The 21,171-nt window shown below is 36.9% G+C and overlaps 1 protein-coding gene across 1 annotated transcript in view; it reads right to left on the reverse strand.

Annotated features, from left to right (window-relative positions):
- Positions 1-21,171, reverse strand: part of LOC117416192 (semaphorin-3C) — a 59,235-nt gene that overhangs the window by 25,140 nt on the left and 12,924 nt on the right. The window lies entirely within an intron of this gene.

Genomic DNA, 21,171 nt, shown 5'->3' on the forward strand with positions numbered 1-21,171 from the left:
ATTGTAAATAAACTTGACCGCCTATGTCTCTCTTACAGTCTCTCACAACGGATAATGCATTTAAAACAATAGATGTTGTGTGAATAACATGGTTGAAAGCTTATATTAGTTATGCCCCTATAAATAATGGTGGGGTTTTCTAACGAAAAAGTGTTTTGTATGATTTATAAATAATAATTTTCACAAATAAGTTTGTGCTAGATATGGCAGGGTTGGGAGGTCAGACTTCCTTCCCTGCCTAATTGAAACTTCGTGTGCAGCAGGTGGCCAGGTGTTAACTGACAAATTGATTATCAATTAACCCTGGCCACATGCCTCTAAAAAGGGGCTGGAAAGCCAGTCCTTGGTTCTTTTTTTGTTTGGGCATTCTTTTACAAGCCTGGAGGTGACTGGGAAGATTCCTCACGACTGTGTGGTGAACCAGGGTGAGCTACAGATTATCACTGCGTGTTTAACCTGGGATAATTGATACTGCAAAATGTTAATTTAGGGGATTTGAATCCCAAAACAGTGTATTTAGTTGTTTTAGGGAGAAGGTTCCTGGTGCGGGGCCTCCTTTTTAATGGAAGCAGCACACGGCCCAAGCTTGGCCACATTTTGTTTTGTAGCTGTTTTTCCACACTGTGTTTGTATATATCCTTCCACACTAGGGCTACCATTGCTGCAGCCACCAACCACTGCAACCACCTGTGTAAATAATAAAACCTGGGTGTCTGAGCGGTGTTACAACATCAAAACCTCTGTGCCTCCCTCATCTCTCAGAGGATACCTACACAGTAACAGAACACCCCTGTTACACATGCATATACAAACAACAGCAACAAGAATGAGACAAACTGAGACAAAAAGTGCAATAAAAGCTTAAAGATGCAGGGAATTCAATGCAAACCTAAATAAAGCCAAAGAATAGACTGAAAACAATCACAGAGGGATGCGGTCCTGAGTTGGTTATGTTTTATTTAATTTTCCAATTGGAGCAGCAGTTGCACTCCACACTGTTGGTTTGTCTTTGTGGCATGTTTTTTCACCTCACTAGCTGCCAACAAATGAAAACTAATTTTGTTTTGAAATACTCACACTCACAAGTGATTAAAGCTATATAATATTATACAGTTATACATTATACAGACATTCACAATGGCAGATGAAAGGAGTGTAGAATTGAAGTCATGCTGACACAGATCAAATGCTTTACTTGGCTAGTTCACATGAGTTTGCATGTATAAATAATACAAATAACAGGTTTGTAAATGTAAATGACTATCAGCAATTTCAGAATCTAGATTTGTTTCCCCAAAAGCAAGACCACACACAGAGGCTTTAATAAGTCAATGTATGCAATTTAACATCACCTTCACCTTGCACCTCCTTTGCAGGTGTAAATAAAGCCATTTGCATGTCCCCTTTCTCACAACTTGTTTGTGTGCAGATTCCCAGAAAATAACCAAATAACTTCCTCACAGCGAGTCAAATTATAGCATTCAAACAGGAGCTCTGTTCACGCAGCCAGTGCAGTTCTCATGGCATCATGATTGGCACAAAAACAAGTTAAGACCACTGGGTAATTTTAATAGTTTAAAACGACACCAAACAAATGTAGTTCAGTACTGTTTTACAAGGAATCCCCTCTCATTAAAATGTAAGGTCAACCCATCTATAGGTTAATGTTGTGTAGGACAAAAGCTATGAACATCACTCCCACGTCTTTGTGTTTTTGTGGTGCCAAACTCCACTCCAATGCATTGGTTTCATACTCACTTCTTCTGAAAAAGACATGTCAGGCCTATTGTACAACAAAGGACTACAGTATGTATAAAATACAGTTTTTTCTTCATGATAGCGTTGTGGTCCAGAACAGTTTATCCTACTTTGGTGATAAAGACAAAAAGGCAAAGACTCTTGCATGACAGATTACCCATACTTTAATAAAAAAAAAAACACTTGAATTAGAGCCTTTTCTCTCTCCGATGAGAGTTGTATTGAGTTCATCAAGTTGTAACTATTTATAACTATTTGTACTTTCTAAAGCCATTTCAAAGGCCTATTTTCCCAGAGGAAGAAAACAACTGTAACATTATAAAACTAGAAAGAGACATACAGGAGTTAATTGTTAAAATATTGTTATGCATAGTTTTTTAATAGCTTATTAGAAAATGATTCAGTATCATCAGCCAATCAGCTTCCAGCTATAGCGGGCATTAATACACAGTAGATGTCTGCTGGAACGTCACCGCATCACCTGTGAATCAAATTTAAAAACAATCAGTGCTAGCTTTTTCTTTTTGACTTGCTGCATTTTTAAGTGTAGTTTACATGTATTGGACAGTAAATACTAAACAAAGGCACAATTGGTCCAAATTCAATTTATTAGCCACCAAAACCAACCAATCAATACTTTGCATTGACGAAAGCAACCAATCCTGTACCTGCAACTGCCGAGTCAGCCGCAGACACAGCTTCTTTCAACAACAAAGCGACACAGGGACTCTAATTTGTGATCATTTATGATAATTGTTGGGACTATTTTCCTAAAGCTTTTCTCAGTGGTAGGGTACCCAACTAATCATTGAAAGTTCAAGGTAAATGTAGGTTCTAAAGTGATTTTTTAAAGAAAATAATGAGAAAAATCATTTTCTAATAGCACAGTGCCCTCTTGATGAAGGCTCTACCATGTTAGTTGACTTTGACTTTCGTTAGCAACTCGCTTTGGGCTCAGAATGCATAACTCCAGTCGCGGTCATCCAACACATGGTAGAACCTTCACCAATGGGCACTATCGCTCAAATAGTTTATACTTTGTACTGTAAAAATATAATTCAGTAACAAATCAGACATAACATACAGTACAGGTTGTGTTAGACTGATTCATTGCTAGAGCACCCTTAAAAAATGATACAAGAGGGCTTTACTTATAAAGTTATGTAGCAAATTTAGTCTTCTGATCCATAAAATAAATAAATAAATAAATAAATAAATAAATAAATAAATAAATAAAAACAAATTCTATCTGGCCAATTGGGAACAAACATGAAACCAAATAAGACTAAGTAAGATTAGTTTACTGAAATAAACTTGAACAGGGTATAAACGTACAGCCTTTTCTTGAAATAAAAATATGGCAGGGTGGTTTACAAGTGTAAGAAGTTCTGGAAATCTAAATCACATCACAGGGGCATACAGTGCCTTGCGAAAGTATTCGGCCCCCTTGAACTTTGCGACCTTTTGCCACATTTCAGGCTTCAATCATAAAGATATGAAACTGTAATCTTTTGTGAAGAATCAACAAGTGGGACACAATCATGAAGTGGAACGAAATTTATTGGATATTTCAAACTTTTTTAACAAATAATAAACTGAAAAATTGGGCGTGCAAAAATTATTCAGCCCCCTTAAGTTAATACTTTGTAGCGCCACCTTTTGCTGCGATTACAGCTGTAAGTCGCTTGAGGTATGTCTCTATCAGTTTTGCACATCGAGAGACTGAAATTTTTGCCCATTCCTCCTTGCAAAACAGCTCGAGCTGTTTGAAGCCTGAAATGTGGCAAAAGGTCGCAAAGTTCAAGGGGGCCGAATACTTTTGCAAGGCACTGTATGTCTTTGATCAATATCTCTGTAAAGTACATTTTGATTGTCCTCACAGCCAGAGATTGAAACGTTCCTGTGTACTGAACCTCAGCATTAAATGTGTGTTCAATCTGAAGAATCAGTGATCTGGGATATTGCCAATTGCAAAGCTGCAGAGTTAAAGTCTTTGAAGTGCAGTTTATTATTCCTCGTGAACAAAAGAACTTTAAGTCTAAGGATGTTTCACACTAGCTTTCTGAATAAACTGTGACGTGTACCACCAAGGGTGAGCATGTAATTTAAAAACATACAATGTATGGAGTTGGGACTACACAGCAGAATCAGACAAGAAAGAGATCTCTAGATCCAAAGAATTTTCTTGGCAGCAGTATTCCCCATTCCCATCAAAACAGCTACCATTTTCATTTGTGCAGTTAATACAATAAGATACATACTACCAGTAACAATTTATATATATATATATATATATATATATATATATATATATTTATATTTACTGTTTCCGAGCTGGTGATTACGATAGAGAAACTCTTTAATTAAATGTATAAACGTCAGGATTCCATATCACTTTGTTTTAAAAGTAAAAATTCAAAACGATTCATTTTGCTACTGTACAGTTTGTGGCTTTTAATGTTATATACAACAAATGCCACCTTTCACCAGAGCAGTAGGAAGTTATCGCCAACAATACAGGTACATATACAAAACACTTCACTACACAGCACCAGAAATACTAACCACAATATCATATATCCACTCAAAGAGGCTGGGAGACATTTAATCATTTTGACTAAAAACTGTATACATCAGAGAGGGGATGACTGCCAGTAGCTAGGATTGACCTCAGACCACCTGCACATGTCTGCTTTACCCTCAGCCCTGCCAGGCACAGTCCTAAACTTATTAGTTGGCAGCAATACCATAACGTCTTATCCCTCTGTTAACCTTGAAAGCAATTCCAATTGACATGGTGGAAGGTTTTTTAGATTTTTTAAATTGTTTTTACAGTTTTACAGTGGATATCAGGTATATATTAGTGCTCCTTTGACAGGCTACAACTGTTTAGAAAGTGTCTTTATAGCTCTAACAAAATTTCGCTGGATGCACACGACTGTCAAGTGTGTACCCCCTTTTCTGAACCATTTATTAAAACTATAACTACATCAGCATTCAAAATGTTCAGCAGAACAATTCAATGCCACTGCAACATACCATACAAATACAGAAGTATTGTAAAGATAAAGCTTTTTTTCTCACTGTTTTCTTTGTAAAATTGAAGCTGAACCTTGGATATAAAGTATAAAGGAAATATTTAACCTGGCTTTTTCATTTTTACATATTTAAATATATGTGTAGGCTTTGGGATAACCTTGACTTAAGACTAATTGTGATTAGCACACTGTTTTAAGAAAGGAAAATTGCACCCAGTTACCAAACCAGGAATAAAAAGCTGACTTAGAATGTAGACTTAAGTTGTTTCATATTTGACTTATAACTGTAATGGTGTTTTCCCTCAGAATTTAAATTTAAATTTAAATAGATTTGTTTAACTTATTTAAAGTAAGGGCTTTGAAAATCTGTCCCTTGGTCTTTGACACAGAGAGAATTCTGCATATTTGAAAGGCATTGTTTTTCTGTGGTGAATAGTTGGATAATTGTATCTACACATTTGTGATCTCTGTGTACAAAAATAATCTTCAAAGAGAAAGGGTCTGCTACATCCAGATAGTTATTTTGTTTCACGTGCAGGTGCAGGGACAAAAAAACAATTTAATTGATAAAGAACGACCCGCACTCTCCACTAAAAAAACAATCCAAAGCACTTAAAAGTACAATTAATATTCCTTTATTATTTCATTTTTGATTAAAATAAACTTTTATATCCACCCCGAAGGTCTGCAGCTCCTTTTTGAATCAGGGTGGATATGAAAGATTTTTTTCATCAAAAATGAAATAATAAAGGAATACTAATTGTACTTTTAAGTGCTTGGGATTGTTGTGCAGGTTGTTCTTTATCTAAAAATAATCTTCACCTTCAGGATGTTTTTTAATCAATAAAATACATCTTTACTTACACACAAGAAACTATTTCAGATTTCAAGTATTTTTGAGTAGTTCAGGGGTCAAGTGCCTGTTTCAGAGGTACTAACTCATACTTCATACCACACACATTTGCATTATACAAGGTTATTACATTTATGAACTGTTAGTAATAAAACAACGCTCCTAAGTCTGTTTTCAAAAACAGCAGTGCCTGGATAAATTCTTCACTACATGAATCTGAACCAAGAAATACAGCTTAACAGTAACCACACACCAGTTGAATATACAGTCATACATAACAGGCTGTTGGTGGAGAGATCCCTTTAACAGTTTTTCACTTTGATAGCATTCTCAAACCAAAATTATGTAGATGTTACCTAAATATACAGAAAAGCCAATATTAGGAATCCAAATAATAATAAAAAATGTTTGGGCTCAATACAATCAATAAAACATGCAATTAATATAGACAGAAAGCATTATAGGAATTTTTACAAGAATTAGAAAAAAGCACAAAAAAAACTAACAATTCTAAAAGCTTTCTAAGCATTCATATATGATATATCAATTTATTTTCCAATTGTTCTGATATAATGGTATTACTGTAAAGTGTCTTATAATAAATACATTCTTGTTATAATATGATTTTGATGGCACACTTTTCGTATCTGTGAGTCTTGTGAAAAATGAAATATGGTGGTTGTTCCCTCTTGTTTAGCGCTTTTTAAATTTCTATACCATCAATAACTTTTTACTAACTTTGTTTTCTTAGTCATTAGTAATTGCTCACCTTTAGAATTAAAGAAATAATACTAATTATAAAATATTTCATTAAATAATTAAAACAAATGCATTTCTCACTAATTAACATGCCTTTTTCAGCTGTTAAAAAAAATAAAAGGCTTACTTTGACATTTTAACAGACATTCTGCTTATTCTTAAGGATATTTGTTTAATCCTGGACTGCAACCATCGTTATAAACAAGCTACTCCAATTTTTTTACATTTTTTTTTTTTTTTTTTACTGTTGCAGACACAAGATGATATAAAACAGCTTCAATCTAGTCTAGACGCCACAATAAATCAAGCACAGCGATATAATATAAAGTACCAGTATTGTAAATTGAAAAGGCACTTGAGTTAGGACACATAGTAGAGTTAGGACTTTCTGTGAATTAATCCCTGATTTTCATTTTTTGTGTATATGAAAAGGGCAGAGCGACTGATGAGATTTGTATATGTTAGTGATAAAGAACAAATCCTACAGCTCCAAAGTTTTTATTCTGATTTCTTTACACTTTAACAAAATCTTCTTAAAATTTTTAAATACTTTCAGACAAAGACACCTCAAACCTTAGATGAACAATAAAGCTCTGTGTGAACTTGAAAGAGCATGTGCTCCAACATTATTAATTGTGCAAGCCTGGCACTGAATTTCACAGCATGCACTCTGGCATAAATCCCATATTGACTTTAATTGTGACCAGTCATCCATGGGTGAGAGCTCCACATGTTCCAGGCTTGCTCTTGTTAGTGGCCACAGGTGACTGCCTAAAAAGACTAGAAAGACGTAGTCTACATTTCGTGCTTATCCATCTGAAAAGAAAACCCTGCTCAAACATTTATTCACACCCAGATACAAAGCTGTTGTAAAACAAACAACATTTTAAAAAAACAAAGAAAACAATGCAGATCCACAGCATCCAGTTTTGAAGCTCATCTAACAGTATATACCAATCCAGTAAATTACTACTTTAAGAGTCATCTCATGTAGTTTGGGAGAGAGGACTGCACAGTGAAGCTATACAATAAGAGACACTAGATACTTATTATAATCAATTAAAATATCTCTCTCTCTCTCTCTCTCTCTCTCTCTCTCTATATATATATTATATATATATATATATGTAGCAGGGCAGAGCCCTGCCTGTAAATATTGTTGTGTGGTGATTTGGTGGTGGTTGGCAGGGATGGGGTTAATTTCCTGTCCCTGCCAAAATACATGTGAGAATGTGGCTGGAGCTAATTGAATTATTGATAATTAGGCTCCAGCCACATGCTATAAAAAAGGGGAAAAATCCTTTGTTTGGGAAGAGGTGTTTTGGGTGAGTGGTTGTTGGTTTGTGCTGTGTTTATATTTTTGAAAAAGAAGTGTAGTGAAGGCGAATGCCCAGCCTACCTTTTTGTATTTTGTTTAAACCTTTTGTTTTGGCCCTTGCGCCAGTTGTTTTGTGATTTGTTTTACTGTGAAAGTTCTGTTTTGTTTAACTGTTTTATTTTTGCTCTGTGAGCAGTGTTTTGTTTGTCTTTTTTGATTTCCCTTTTGTTGATTAAACTGCGCAGAAGCGCTTTAACTGCAGTTTCCTTGTCTCTGAGTCTCTTTGCCTGCCGAATACCATCTGGGCCCACGACGCTACCCTGTCACAATATATATATAGTTGTAGTCAAAAGTTTACATACCCCAATGGAAATTTATAATTTCTAGAAATTTCTCGAAAACAAATAATTTCAGGAAAAATCTTTTGTAGCAAAAGTTTTGCTTTTGTGGATGAGGAAAAAAGTTGCAAGAAATAGATCTCTACAATTATTTATTTCAGCAGTTTTTTTTGCAAAACTCCAAACATGCTAATTCAAAAGTATTCATACCCTGACAAGGAAACTGAAATTAATAGCAAGTTGAGGCACCGTTAGCAATAAAAACCTCAATTAGGACATTTGTCAATGAGCTTTTGGCATGATTCTTTAGTCATTTTTTTTTTTACCATTCTTCAATGCAAAATTGTTCCAGTTCATTCAACTTCCAAAGACTTCTTTTGTGCTCAGCCTTCTTCAACTCATACCAAAGAGGCTCAATCGGATTTAGTTTGGGACTTTGACTAGGCCATTCCAGAACCTTGATTTTATTATTCTTTAATCATTCTGAAGTAGATTTTGATGTGTGCTTTGGATCGTTGTTGTGCTGGAACATCCAGTTGCGCTTTGAACCAAGTTTTGTTGCTGAGGTTTTCAGATGATTGGCCAATATCTTTTGGTATGCTATGGAATCCAATTTACTGTGTATTGGAACTAAATGCCCTGTGCCATAGGAGGAAAAAATGCCCCATAGAAGGATATTACCACCTCCATGCTTGACAGTAGGTATAAGAACATAAGAAAGTTTACAAACGAGAGGAGGCCATTCGGCCCATCTTGCTCGTTTGGTTGTTAGTAGCTTATTGATCACAGAATCTCATCAAGCAGCTTCTTGAAGGATCCCAGGGTTTCAGCTTCAACAACATTACTGGGGAGTTGGTTCCAGACCCTCACAATTCTCTGTGTAAAAGTGCCTCCTATTTTCTGTTTTGAATGCCCCTTTATCTAATCTCCATTTGTGACCCCTGGTCCTTGTTTCGTTTTCAGGTCGAAAAAGTCCCCTGGGTCGACATTGTCAATACCTTTTAGAATTTTGAATGCTTGAATCAGATCACCGCGTAGTCTTCTTTGTTCAAGACTGAATAGATTCAATTCTTTTAGCCTGTCTGCATACGACATGCCTTTTAAACCCGGGATAATTCTGGTCACTCTTCTTTGCACTCTTTCTAGAGCAGCAATATCCTTTTTGTAACGAGGTGACCAGAACTGAACACAATATTCTAGATGATTAATACATTACTAATGCATTGTAAAGTTTTGACATTACTTCCCTTGATTTAAATTCAACACTGTTCACACTATATCCGAGCATCTTGTTGGCCTTTTTTATAGCTTATAGCTGGAATCGGGCAGATTTGTCTTTGTGAAGGACGCATGAATCAAGCCAAGTACAAGGTTGTCCTGGAAGAAAACTTGCTTCCTTCTGCTCTGACAATGTCCCCCCAACTCTGAGGATTGGTTTTTCCAGCAGGACAATGCTCCATGCCACACAGCCAGGTCAATCAAGGTGTGGATGGAGGACCACCAGATCAATATTTTTATTTGGAATTTGGGAGAAATGTTGTCAGTAGTTTATAGAATAAAACAAAAATGTTCATTTTACCCAAACACATACCTATAAATAGTAAAACCAGAGAAACTGATAATTTTGCAGTGGTCTCTTAATTTTTTCCAGAGCTGTATATATATATATATATATATATATATATATATATATATATATATATATATATATATATACACAGACGTGCTCAAATTTGTTGGTACCCTTACAGCTCATTGAAATAATGCTTCATTCCTCCTGAAAAGTGATGAAATTAAAAGCTATTTTATCATGTATACTTGCATGCCTTTGGTATGTCATAGAATAAAGCAAAGAAGCTGTGAAAAGAGATGAAGTATTGCTTATTCTACAAAGATATTCTAAAATGGCCTGGACACATTTGTTGGTACCCCTTAGAAAAGATAATAAATAATTGGATTATAGTGATATTTCAAACTAATTAGTTTCTTTAATTAGTATCACACATGTCTCCAATCTTGTAATCAGTCATTCAGCCTATTTAAATGGAGAAAAGTAGTCACTGTGCTGTTTGGTATCATTGTGTGCACCACACTGAACATGGACCAGAGAAAGCAAAGGAGAGAGTTGTCTGAGGAGATCAGAAAGAAAATAATAGACAAGCATGGTAAAGGTAAAGGCTACAAGACCATCTCCAAGCAGCTTGATGTTCCTGTGACAACAGTTGCAAATATTATTAAGAAGTTTAAGGTCCATGGAACTGTAGCTAATCTCCCTGGGCGCGGCTGCAAGAGGAAAATCGACCCCAGAGTGAACAGAAGGATAGTGCGAATGGTAGAAAAAGAACCAAGGATAACTGCCAAAGAGATACAAGCTGAACTCCAAGGTGAAGGTAAGTCAGTTTCTGATCGCACCATCCGTCGCTTTTTGAGCGAAAGTGGGCTCCATGGAAGAAGACCCAGGAGGACTCCACTTTTGAAAGAAAAACATAAAAAAGCCAGACTGGAATTTGCTAAAATGCATATTGACAAGCCACAATCCTTCTGGGAGAATGTCCTTTGGACAGATGAGTCAAAACTGGAGCTTTTTGGCAAGTCACATCAGCTCTATGTTCACAGACGAAAAAATGAAGCTTTCAAAGAAAAGAACACCATACCTACAGTGAAACATGGAGGAGGCTCGGTTATGTTTTGGCGGTGCTTTGCTGCGCCTGGCACAGGGTGCCTTGAATCTGTGCAGGGCACAATGAAATCTCAAGACTATCAAGGCATTCTGGAGCGAAACGTCCTGCCCAGTGTCAGAAAGCTCTGTCTCAGTCGCAGGTCATGGGTCCTCCACCAGGATAATGACCCAAAACACACAGCTAAAAGCAACCAAGAATGGATAAGAACAAAACATTGGACTATTCTGAAGTGGCCTTCTATGAGTCCTGATCTGAATCCTATCGAACATCTATGGAAAGAGCTGAAACTTGCAGTCTGGAGAAGGCACCCATCAAACCTGAGACAGCTGGAGCAGTTTGCTCAGGAAGTGGGCCAAACTACCTGTTAACAGGTGCAGAAGTCTCCTTGAGAGCTACAGAAAATGTTTGATTGCAATGATTGCCTCTAAAGGTTGTGCAACAAAATATTAGGTTAGCGGTCCCATCATTTTTGTCCATGCCATTTTCATTTGTTTTCTTATTTACAATATTATGTTGAACAAAAAATCAAAAGCAAAGTCTGATTTCTATTAAATATGGAATAAACAATGGTGGATGCCAATTACTTTTGTCAGTTTCAAGTTATTTCAGAGAAAATTGTGCATTCTTCGTTTTTTGTGGAGGGGTACCAACAAATTTGAGCACGTCTGTGTGTATATATATATATATATATATATATATATATATATATATATATATATATATATATATATATATATATATATATATATATATTATTCTGAAAAAAGGTGAACTATATACATTGCTGTTCAGGGCATCCCAGCAGAAACCATCCAGGGTCATAAACTAATTAATAAGCACTGGAAACTTTGTAACATTTCTATACATGCAAAAGTCACCTTTCAGGGGATCAGATTCATTCACATGGTGCCAGGCACCTTGGCAGCATGTAGAGCTGAAGGCCAGTCTTTAGAATGATATCATGGTGGGGTGTTGACACTTTGTACGAGCAGCTGCAGAGGGGATGACACGATGTGCATACTGTATGTCATGCAATGATAAGCACCAGATGCTTTCTGAGATGCAGATGTAATGAAGCTCAGAGGGAAAGGCAGCAAGACCTTGTAGGGGTGTAGTTGTGAATAGTCTAAAGTCTCCTCTGGGTGATTCAGTTAAAGCAGAGAGATTTCAAACAGAGTTAGACCATTCTACTTTCTGCAGCTTCAGTTGCTAAACTAAAGCAAAAAATACAAACAAAAAAAAAACCCTTAGGGCAAAACTGTTAATGTGTTCCAAAACTTGCTAAGGAGGATGCACTTGTACAAAAGTATATCCGCTCTGTGGTTTTTAATTCTCTGACAGTTTTCAATTGAGCGCATAAGGAGAGGGCAGCATGAATAAGTTAAGTAAATGTAAGAGACACACAGCTGCACTTGCATGAGTAAACTGTCTGGAGGGGCCTAAGGGAGCTGCCCGTCTGGATATACACATTGCCAGAATATATAAAAAATAGTTCCCTACACAGACTTATACAAAGGCTAATGTATTTGGCTCACATTAATATTACATGTTATGGTTCATATTGAGTTCACAGTCTAACTGCCTTTGAATAGTATTCCAGATCTGTAATTATTACCCTAGTAGTCCAAAATATTTATGTGCAAACATATTTCAATTTAAGACAAGCATAGATATGCATCAGTCTTTAATGTTTATTTATTTATTTATTTTTATCAGATGCTGCTAAAAAAAAATATGTATTACGAGTGGCACTGTATCCCAGTATAATGACCCCAAATAATTGATTCTGCTATGTCTACTGTATAGCAGGGAACTGCAGACCTGATCAGGAATTTGGTTGTTCTCAAGCCAGGCATTTTACAGTTATGTATGAATTGCTCTGATCTCTATCCAAACCACCATGCTGACAAACTGTTAATCGTGCACTTACAATGCAATGTTGCAATCTTGTTGATGTATTTTCATTTTTTTATTTATTCAGATGCATGGAGAATTAAAAATAAATAAAAATGAATAAATTTTAACTTGAATTTCAAAATGACTTGAATCAATTCTGGCGTGCTGTTATTGACTTGCTGGGCATCAAGTATAACTTTTTATTGCGATACTTTCAACCTTTGAGTCAAATTATCAGTGAAATGAGATATAGGCAAAAAATGGCTTAGGATTCCACAAAGCAAAAAGAAAAACGTCTTCAGTTTCTATGATCTTTAATGGTTTCCTGCAGGGATTTTCTGTATACTTTACTGCTCTTATTATTATTATTTGTTTATTTAGCAGACACCTTTATCCAAGGTGACTTACAGAGACTAGGGTGTGTGAACTATGCATCAACTGCAGTCACTTACAACAACGTCTCACCCGAAAGACAGAGCACAAGGTTAAGTGACTTGCTCAGGGTCACACAGTGAGTCAGTAGATGTTTGGATGTTATTTTGAGGTTAAATAATACATATGCACCCTCATGATTAGATTGATAGATTTATAGACAGATACTAAGGTACCAGGGAGTAGGGGAAGAGCTGTAAATGTGTTGAAGTTGTAGTATGTTGATGGGGTAAAAATAAAAGCAATGTACTATGTGTCACTGTCATTTAGGTACATTGCTTAAAGTGATTTGTACAAAACTACAACATTGTTTTTATTGCAGTCATTTACTATTCAAACTGTAAACAATAAAACAGTGGTCAGGTTGTATAAGGATGTACAAACCAGGAAAAGCAGGAATACAGGGAACACATGCACCACAGTTAAGATAAATTGGGCCCTTGCCGAATTTCTCTCAGCACCTTTGACATTAATGTGTGCAAAGCATGCTTAGCGGTGGACGTATTTTACTAAGCCGTTATCAACAAGAGGATCTAAGCAAATAAAATGGATGGGCACAGTCAGTATAACTGGAATATGTGCACTAAAGCAAAGTAAGAACACTGATCCACAGTGTAACATCCCTCAGAACCAAATCCAAAATGTTTTTCAGTGTCAATTGTATGTGTACCATTAAATAATACACAGATTTAAAATAGTTCTTTATGCTAGTGTTTAACTTCTTTAATAGCGTTATGATTTGGGTTCCTCCTTTTACACTGTGTCTGTCCCGCGCCACATGGTTAACATGATAATTGACTTGAATTCCTATCCAAACTATTATCACAGACTCTTTGCCTCCTATAGAACTTTTGAGTTGCATTTGGGTATAATTCTATTAACTGTTGCTTTTAAACAATTTTTAAAGAACTGTATACAATTTAATGACACAATTTTGACCACTGTACCAGTCTTTATCAATATCTTTGAAGACTGAAGATGTCAAAATGTTGAAACATCTGTCATTACCATTTTAGGGGTTTGCTCTGTGTTTCCTGTGATCCTAATTAAGAATGTTGCGTGAAGGGTAGTTTTTCTGTCAGTAAAATGCAGTGCAGTTTTCTCCATAATGTTGTAGGACTGGAGCTGTTCCCTCCTCCTGTTATGTGCCGTCCAAGTAATGTTGAATTGAAACATATTTTCTTTTTTGTTTCGTCTGTAGTCATCTTCTTGTCATCAGTTATGATACATAGCAACGGGATTCACATTAAAGGAAGACTGCAACAGCAAAAGTAACGTCATGCTATATCTGCACTATTTTAAAATGTGCTTGTTTTAAAACTGCACATATTAGATCTACATAGCAAATACAATGGCAGAACAGACCATAACAATATAAAGACATTAAAGTGGTTATAATCTGAAGGTATGTGGTTTAAGTCTCAAGGGGGTAATACAGACTTATCCAATTTTATACATACCATGTTGTCTGAGAAAAGTTGGCAGCAGTCTTTAAACACATAACTTCACTTAAAGTTTTGATTGGCTTTAGTAGGATTCAACAATGTAACTATGTTAACTAAACATTTGTCTCCAGTCGCAGAGAAGTCAGTATGCGGTTCTTTTATCCCAATTTGTTTCTACAATACACAATGCCATACGTTTATTTAAACCTGCTGCTGTGAACTTGCATTGAGTAAAACTGTTGGTGATATAATGGCCTGCAGGCTAACATTCTTCCCCTTACAAAACCAATAATATGAGGCTGTGGTATTTAGACGAGCATTCCACTGTCACTGATATTGAGAATAACAAATAAAATTATTTGCAGATCATGTTTTTGTGCCTACTGATGCACAGATTAAATGACTAGTTGGCGTAATAGTAACATCTGCTCTGTTTTACATCCAGGAAATACAGTTTTTGTTTCAAGCACTAGCAATTAGAATAGAATGCAAACTAATAACAATAATATTATACAATGGGCTAGATTATAAGACATATCCTAAAATAATGCATTTTATATGTACTATATGTACACCCTACAAACTTTCATTTTTTAACTTAATCTGATGAGGAATTAAAGACTTATCTCGCCGCTCAGTGGAGAAGAAAAACCCACCCTGTGGGAGGAAACCTCGGGTCCTGCCGATGAGATGGCCCCCACTCCGGGCATGTTAGTAATACTCTGTTGGGCCGAATAGATATCACAGAGAGAAGAACGAATGTAAGACTCCACTGCAGTGGAATACCCCTTTTTTGATTAAGTCCCGGCTAACATAAACTTTGACTGCTGAGGTTGCACCTAGGCGATATTGGTATTGAATTCCAGCTAGGTACGTTTTGAGTACAATTGAATAAAATTGACAGGCGTGGCTACAATGGCTGAAGTGGGGGAAGGGAGTGATGTTGGTTCTAAGTGAGTAATCCTATTATGAAATGCATCCAGGCCATCAGAGAGTGACGAAACAGCGAAGCTGAGAGGCTGAATAAGTTGCTTGAAGTCATTGGTAATTTGGAGATGTAGAGAAGCTGAAGGATCGGGTAACAAGGCAGGCTGGAGATCTAAATTAGCAGGATCGGGAGCACGCACAGTGAGGAAAGAGCGTCCGCTTAAAAGCCTGGTTCGCTGAACTGAGATGTGAGGAGGAAAGACAGGTTCGGCTGAGATGGACTGGCAGTACATAGTAACTAAAAAAATCTGATCGCTCCCTGTTGGAATTGAGATTTCTTTTTATATATATATTTTTTATTTTTAAGAGAGCTTTCAGAAGCTTGTCAATGGGCCAGTCTTTAAAAATAAGCTGAGCTGGAGAAGCATTCCGGGGGCAAAGGTGTTTAGAGCGTCATGGAGGATTAGTAGCATCAGAAACCTGGGTGACCGAGACAGCGGGAGCGGAAAGATCAGCGGAGATTGAGGCAGCAGGTCATGCGGTGGCAAGAGAAGATGGGTCAACAGGAGAAGCAGTAGGACGGACAGATTTCTTTGAACATTTTTTTGCTTGGATTTTGAGTTGAAGGTTGTCCAACAGGAGAAATGCGGTTGCCATTTGAGAATTTAGATTCTGAAGAAAAAGTGTGGCGAGTAGCCATTTTATATCTAAATTGATAATCTGCAGGGCTATGTAATGATCTGCAAAAAAAAAAAGCAAGACAAAGAATAAGGGTGTGACTTAGGGTTTAAAGAGGCTGTGTGGTCCAGTGGTTAAAGAAAAGGGCTTGTAACCAGGAGGTCCCTGGTTCAGATCCCACCTCAGCCACTGACTCATTGTGTGGCCCTGAGCAAGTCACTTAACCTCCTTGTGCTCCGTCTTTCGGATGAGATGTAATTGTAAGTGACTCTGCAGCTGATGCATAGTTCACACACCTTAGTCGCCTTGGATAAAGGTGTCTGCTAAATAAACAAATACTAATAAACAAAGATTAACAGATATTTTTGGGTGGGACGTAACTATGTTACATAAATAATAGGTTTAAAACTTTTTTTAATTATTAACTTAAGTCTATTTATAATGTTATTTTCATGTTTTAAACTTAAACATGGTAATCAGTTATTTTACAAACACCCTTGGATTTTATAATTCCTTAGTATTTCATTAAAGCCAGTAAGAATTAATTAAGATTCACCAGATGGCTGTTTTATGTTCAAATATTTGATTTCAACAATTGGCAAAAACAACAGACAGAACTCCAACCCAACTGTTCAACTGTTTTTTGTTTTTTATTTCTACACTACAAAACCAAAATCCAATTGAAAGCTTAACTATGCTTGTAAAACATGCATTATATATGTCATGCTACTGTATGGATTACTGTATATGGAAGGGGGTTTGGTTAGAAACCTACAGAGCATTTAATATGTCTGTCATAGTGTTTTTTATAAAGACTTTGCTCACCTATGTGGTTTAGCAACCGTGTTTTACACCCACCTGGCAAGTCAGCGTTAGCGCTGGACATGGGCTGAACTTTAGGAAAGTGTCCTCATTTACATACAACTGTAGCGTTTTAGCAAACCATCAACAGTGTTAGCGTTTGTGTTTCAATTGGCATGTCAAACCAGGTCTAAAACTGTGCACAAATTACATGGTCGACTATAAATACAGCTGAAACTACCAGGGAAGCAGGTAAAGAAAAGAGAGAAAAAAAGAGAAATAAAAGAAACATGGAGTGCACACTGGAATTCTACGTGGCCAGACAAAGAGGAGGAGGAGGAGGAGACTTCCCCAAATATTTAGAAGCCATCTGTCTTTTCTGAGCCTGTCTGACACACAATGTATGCAGCAATTTCGCCTCAACAGACAAACAATCACTGACATCTGCCAACTGCTTCAGGCTGACCTGGAAGGAGCCATGCTGAGAGCACACTGTTTGCCTTTAGCACACTAATATCCACTGCACTAACATTTTATGCCACTGGCTCGTTCCACTGTGGGTTATACTGCAGGCATGAGCCAGTCGGCTGTATCATGTGCAGTGTGAGATGTAACTACAACTTTAGTAAAGTGGGCAGGAGAATTCATTCATTTCCCTGTCTCTCACGAGCTGCAACAAAATACAAAGCAAAGTACCAACACAGAATAGGTACCTCTATATAAATCATAAGGGGACCTATTCTGTCAACGTGCAAGAAGTGTGTGATGCCAGCAACTACATCACAAATGTGTATGCAAACTATTCTGGCTCTGTTCATAACTCATTTATCCTTGCTAATTGGCAGGTGGCAGCTGCGTTTCAGCGGGATGACAGTCTGAGAGGCTGGTTGATAGGAGACAACGGGTATCCACTGAAGCAGTGGCTACTAACACCACTGCTCAACCAGTGCTCGTACTGTAATTGAGTAAATATTTGGAATCCACAAAATGCGATTCCAATGTTTGGATGTCTCTGGGGAACACTACAGTACACTTCTCAGACAGTTAGCAATATCAACCTGGCTTCTTGTGTTGTGTTCTCCATAATGGATGTCATGTTGAATTTATAAAGGAAAGATTACAGGGTTTGAGGGAAGCAGATGCTGAACTTGAAGCACCAGTGGTGGAGGTTGCAGATGCTGCAAGTGCCAGGCAGGTCAGACAAATCCTTATAGATTACTTTTTTAAAAAGTTTCGTAGCCTTGCTTGAGGGGCTTGGTCATCCTCCTCACTTGGGTTGCTGGACATTTAACATTTTTTGTTTTGTTTCAAAATGCCCTCCGTTCGCTATCGCAGATGCACAGGTGCTCTTAAAGGGAATGTTGAATCCTTATTGGTTGTAACCTTACTCCCACCACTGTGCTTTGATTGGCTGGGCGCATGATTTGCTATTTGATGTGAGTTAGCACACGCATGAGACCCAACTTCTAAATAACATTTTCGTGCGCTATCACGGTGGTTTGCAAATGCTGACATTTTTGCCCAAGTGGACGCGGCTGCACACACATTTGCTAAACAGAGCCCATGCTCTTTTAGGCGTTATGCTGTCTATTGTTATCAAATCAGCTGTTTTAATTATTATTCCCAGTTTTAATCAATAGCTTTGTATATATTTTTTTTAAACAGCTAGATTCTCAAAGCATTTTACTCCAAATAATAATTGCATGCTTTAAGCCTGATATCTGGTATTAGCTGTTGTCTAAATTGCTATTTCGCGTTTGACACACGCACCCACAATGTCCGTATTATGCCTGTATTTAATGTATTTGCATTGTTTTTTACTGTTTGTATTAATGTACGATGCCCTATATCTCACTGTATTTAATGTATTATGCATTGTTCCTCACTTGTAAAGCGCTTTGTGATGGTGGTCCACTATGAAAGGCGCTATATAAAATAAAGATTGATTGATTGATTAGCACAAACTTTTTTACAACCATAACCAAATCGGAAATAAACAAACCAGACATTTAATTGAGTATCAGAAAAAAAATCCTAATATTAATTTGGAGTAAAAACATTTGCCCTGTATGTTTGTCCCAACAGCACTTGCCAGAAAGTTGCAATCAATCTGTGCATGCAGTGATGTTATTAGTGATCTCATTCTAGGATTTTTGGCTGGTATTTTCATAGTCTGTATTGTAGGCAGTAAAATATGTAATTTTTCTGCCTTTTAAAGAATTGTAGCTGTGACCACATTTCTGAAATTCTGGTTACAGATGAATGGCAGATATGACATCTTAAAACTAACATTAGTTTCCATTTACACAAAAGCATGTGAATCAATGATCAGTTCACTGACCAGAAATGTGAATAATCACTGTGAATAATCACACTAAACTTAATGGGGTTACTAAAGTTTATGATAACAATGAAAGAGTTTAAGATTATATTTTTTAGATCATAACATTACTGTAAAAATAGGCAGAAATGAAAAACACATGAAAACCCAGATATTATACAAAACTGTAGGGATTACTGTACATAGTAATTATTATAAAACATATTATTCAGGTAGAGGTATGTGAACAAACATGTGGCCTATCACTGGATTGTCTCATCATGTCTAATGCCTATAACTTGAAAGTGGGTGTCAGCAAGCTACTGGACTGGAGCACAAAGGCCAGCCCATCAGGTGTCTGCTTGAGCTCACTTGGTGCCTGGCCAGTAGTTTTTACTGCAACATGATGAACCGACAGAGCGCTAGAGCCAATGGAATGCTCCTTCTGGAATCCCCAGCCAACACCAGTGACATTGCACAGCGAGGATTTGAACCTGCGCTCCCCTGACTATATGACTCACCCTGCACACCACACAGCCATTCTTTTACCAGGTTAGCCAGGGACATGTCTGGAGGGATTTAATATTAGTATTTACTGAACTAGAAAATTGGCTTTAGATTGATCTAGAAAGTTGGGCTAAAAGGGAATGAAGTGCTCTCCCTGTGTTGTAAGTTAATAACTTTGAGCGATGTAATTGGCAGATTTGGTAGGAATCCCAAAGTACAATTTGTAACTTTTCCATTACCTAACATAGAAAAAAGGAGAACAAACTAAAAAGAAAAAAACAGCCTTTCTGCATATGGCAGAGGTGGCCAAACTGCGTTTCGCGAGCCACATGCGGCTCTTTTGCAGTTCCAGTGCGGCTCCCGGTGAAATGCTGGGTTTGTGGCTCGAATGAACTGAAGAAAGAATAATAAACAAAAAAGAAAAAGGAGAAAGTAAAAATAAACACAATGTTTATTATTTGTGTTCTCTGTATTCATTCGTGTTAATTATTCTCTCTTGTTCTCTCACCTGTTTCTTTGAGCCTGCATGTTCACTCAAGGATATTTCGTCGTTGACTTTCGATACAGCTCGCTGGCGCATGCGTATTTCGAAGTCGGATGTGCAGTTGAAAGTACATTTCATAATTTTGAATTAAGTGCTTGTTCGTTTTGTGGAGACAATGGCACTGAGCAAACCCTCCACGAGTAATAAACAAAAGTATGTGGCTTTAAACCAGACTGAGAGAAAGAGTTAGCTTTCACTGAAAACATCTGCAACAAATCATACACACTGTAGCCTGTACAAGGCGAGCAACCACAAAGGTCACGAAAACACATTTCCATCTGAATATCCTCCTGGATCAGACTTAAGGCAGATGCTGCTTTCGGCGTTCAGTAAAGAAGCTGATTTAATGACTTAAGCGAGTTTTGTATGGCAAGCATGGAATATCGCTCGTGGCAATGTCCTTATTCAGATGAATGAATCTTTTTATAAAATTGGAGTGTTGGCGCTAGACTAGAGAATGCATGTTTAAATGTTATATTACAAGTCTAAAATTAATATTACAGTTACATATCTTACGTCTGGTCATGAGCAGGTACTGTAATCCTTTTCAAAATAAATACAGTGCATTTGTCATCCACAAAGCTCAACACGCAGCAGTTTTTTTTTAAAACCCAGCATTCAGATCTTCAAGGGAAGAGCTTGTCAAAAATAGTCCTTACAAAAATGTGTGTTTTTATGTGGTGTTTTTGGTGAAATCAGGTCAGTTATTGTATTTTGCTTCATAATAACTGAATATGTTTTATTCAAAGTGTATAATACATACAGTATAAACAGAAATAATGGGAAAACACCATAGTGTTACATTTAAAGTTTAATACACTGTAGATCTACAGTACAATACAAATTACACAGAAACTGTGTAGGCAATGTTCTATC

The sequence above is a fragment of the Acipenser ruthenus genome, chromosome 7 (assembly GCF_902713425.1).
Source record: "Acipenser ruthenus chromosome 7, fAciRut3.2 maternal haplotype, whole genome shotgun sequence".
NCBI classification, from domain to species: Eukaryota; Metazoa; Chordata; class Actinopteri; order Acipenseriformes; family Acipenseridae; genus Acipenser; species Acipenser ruthenus.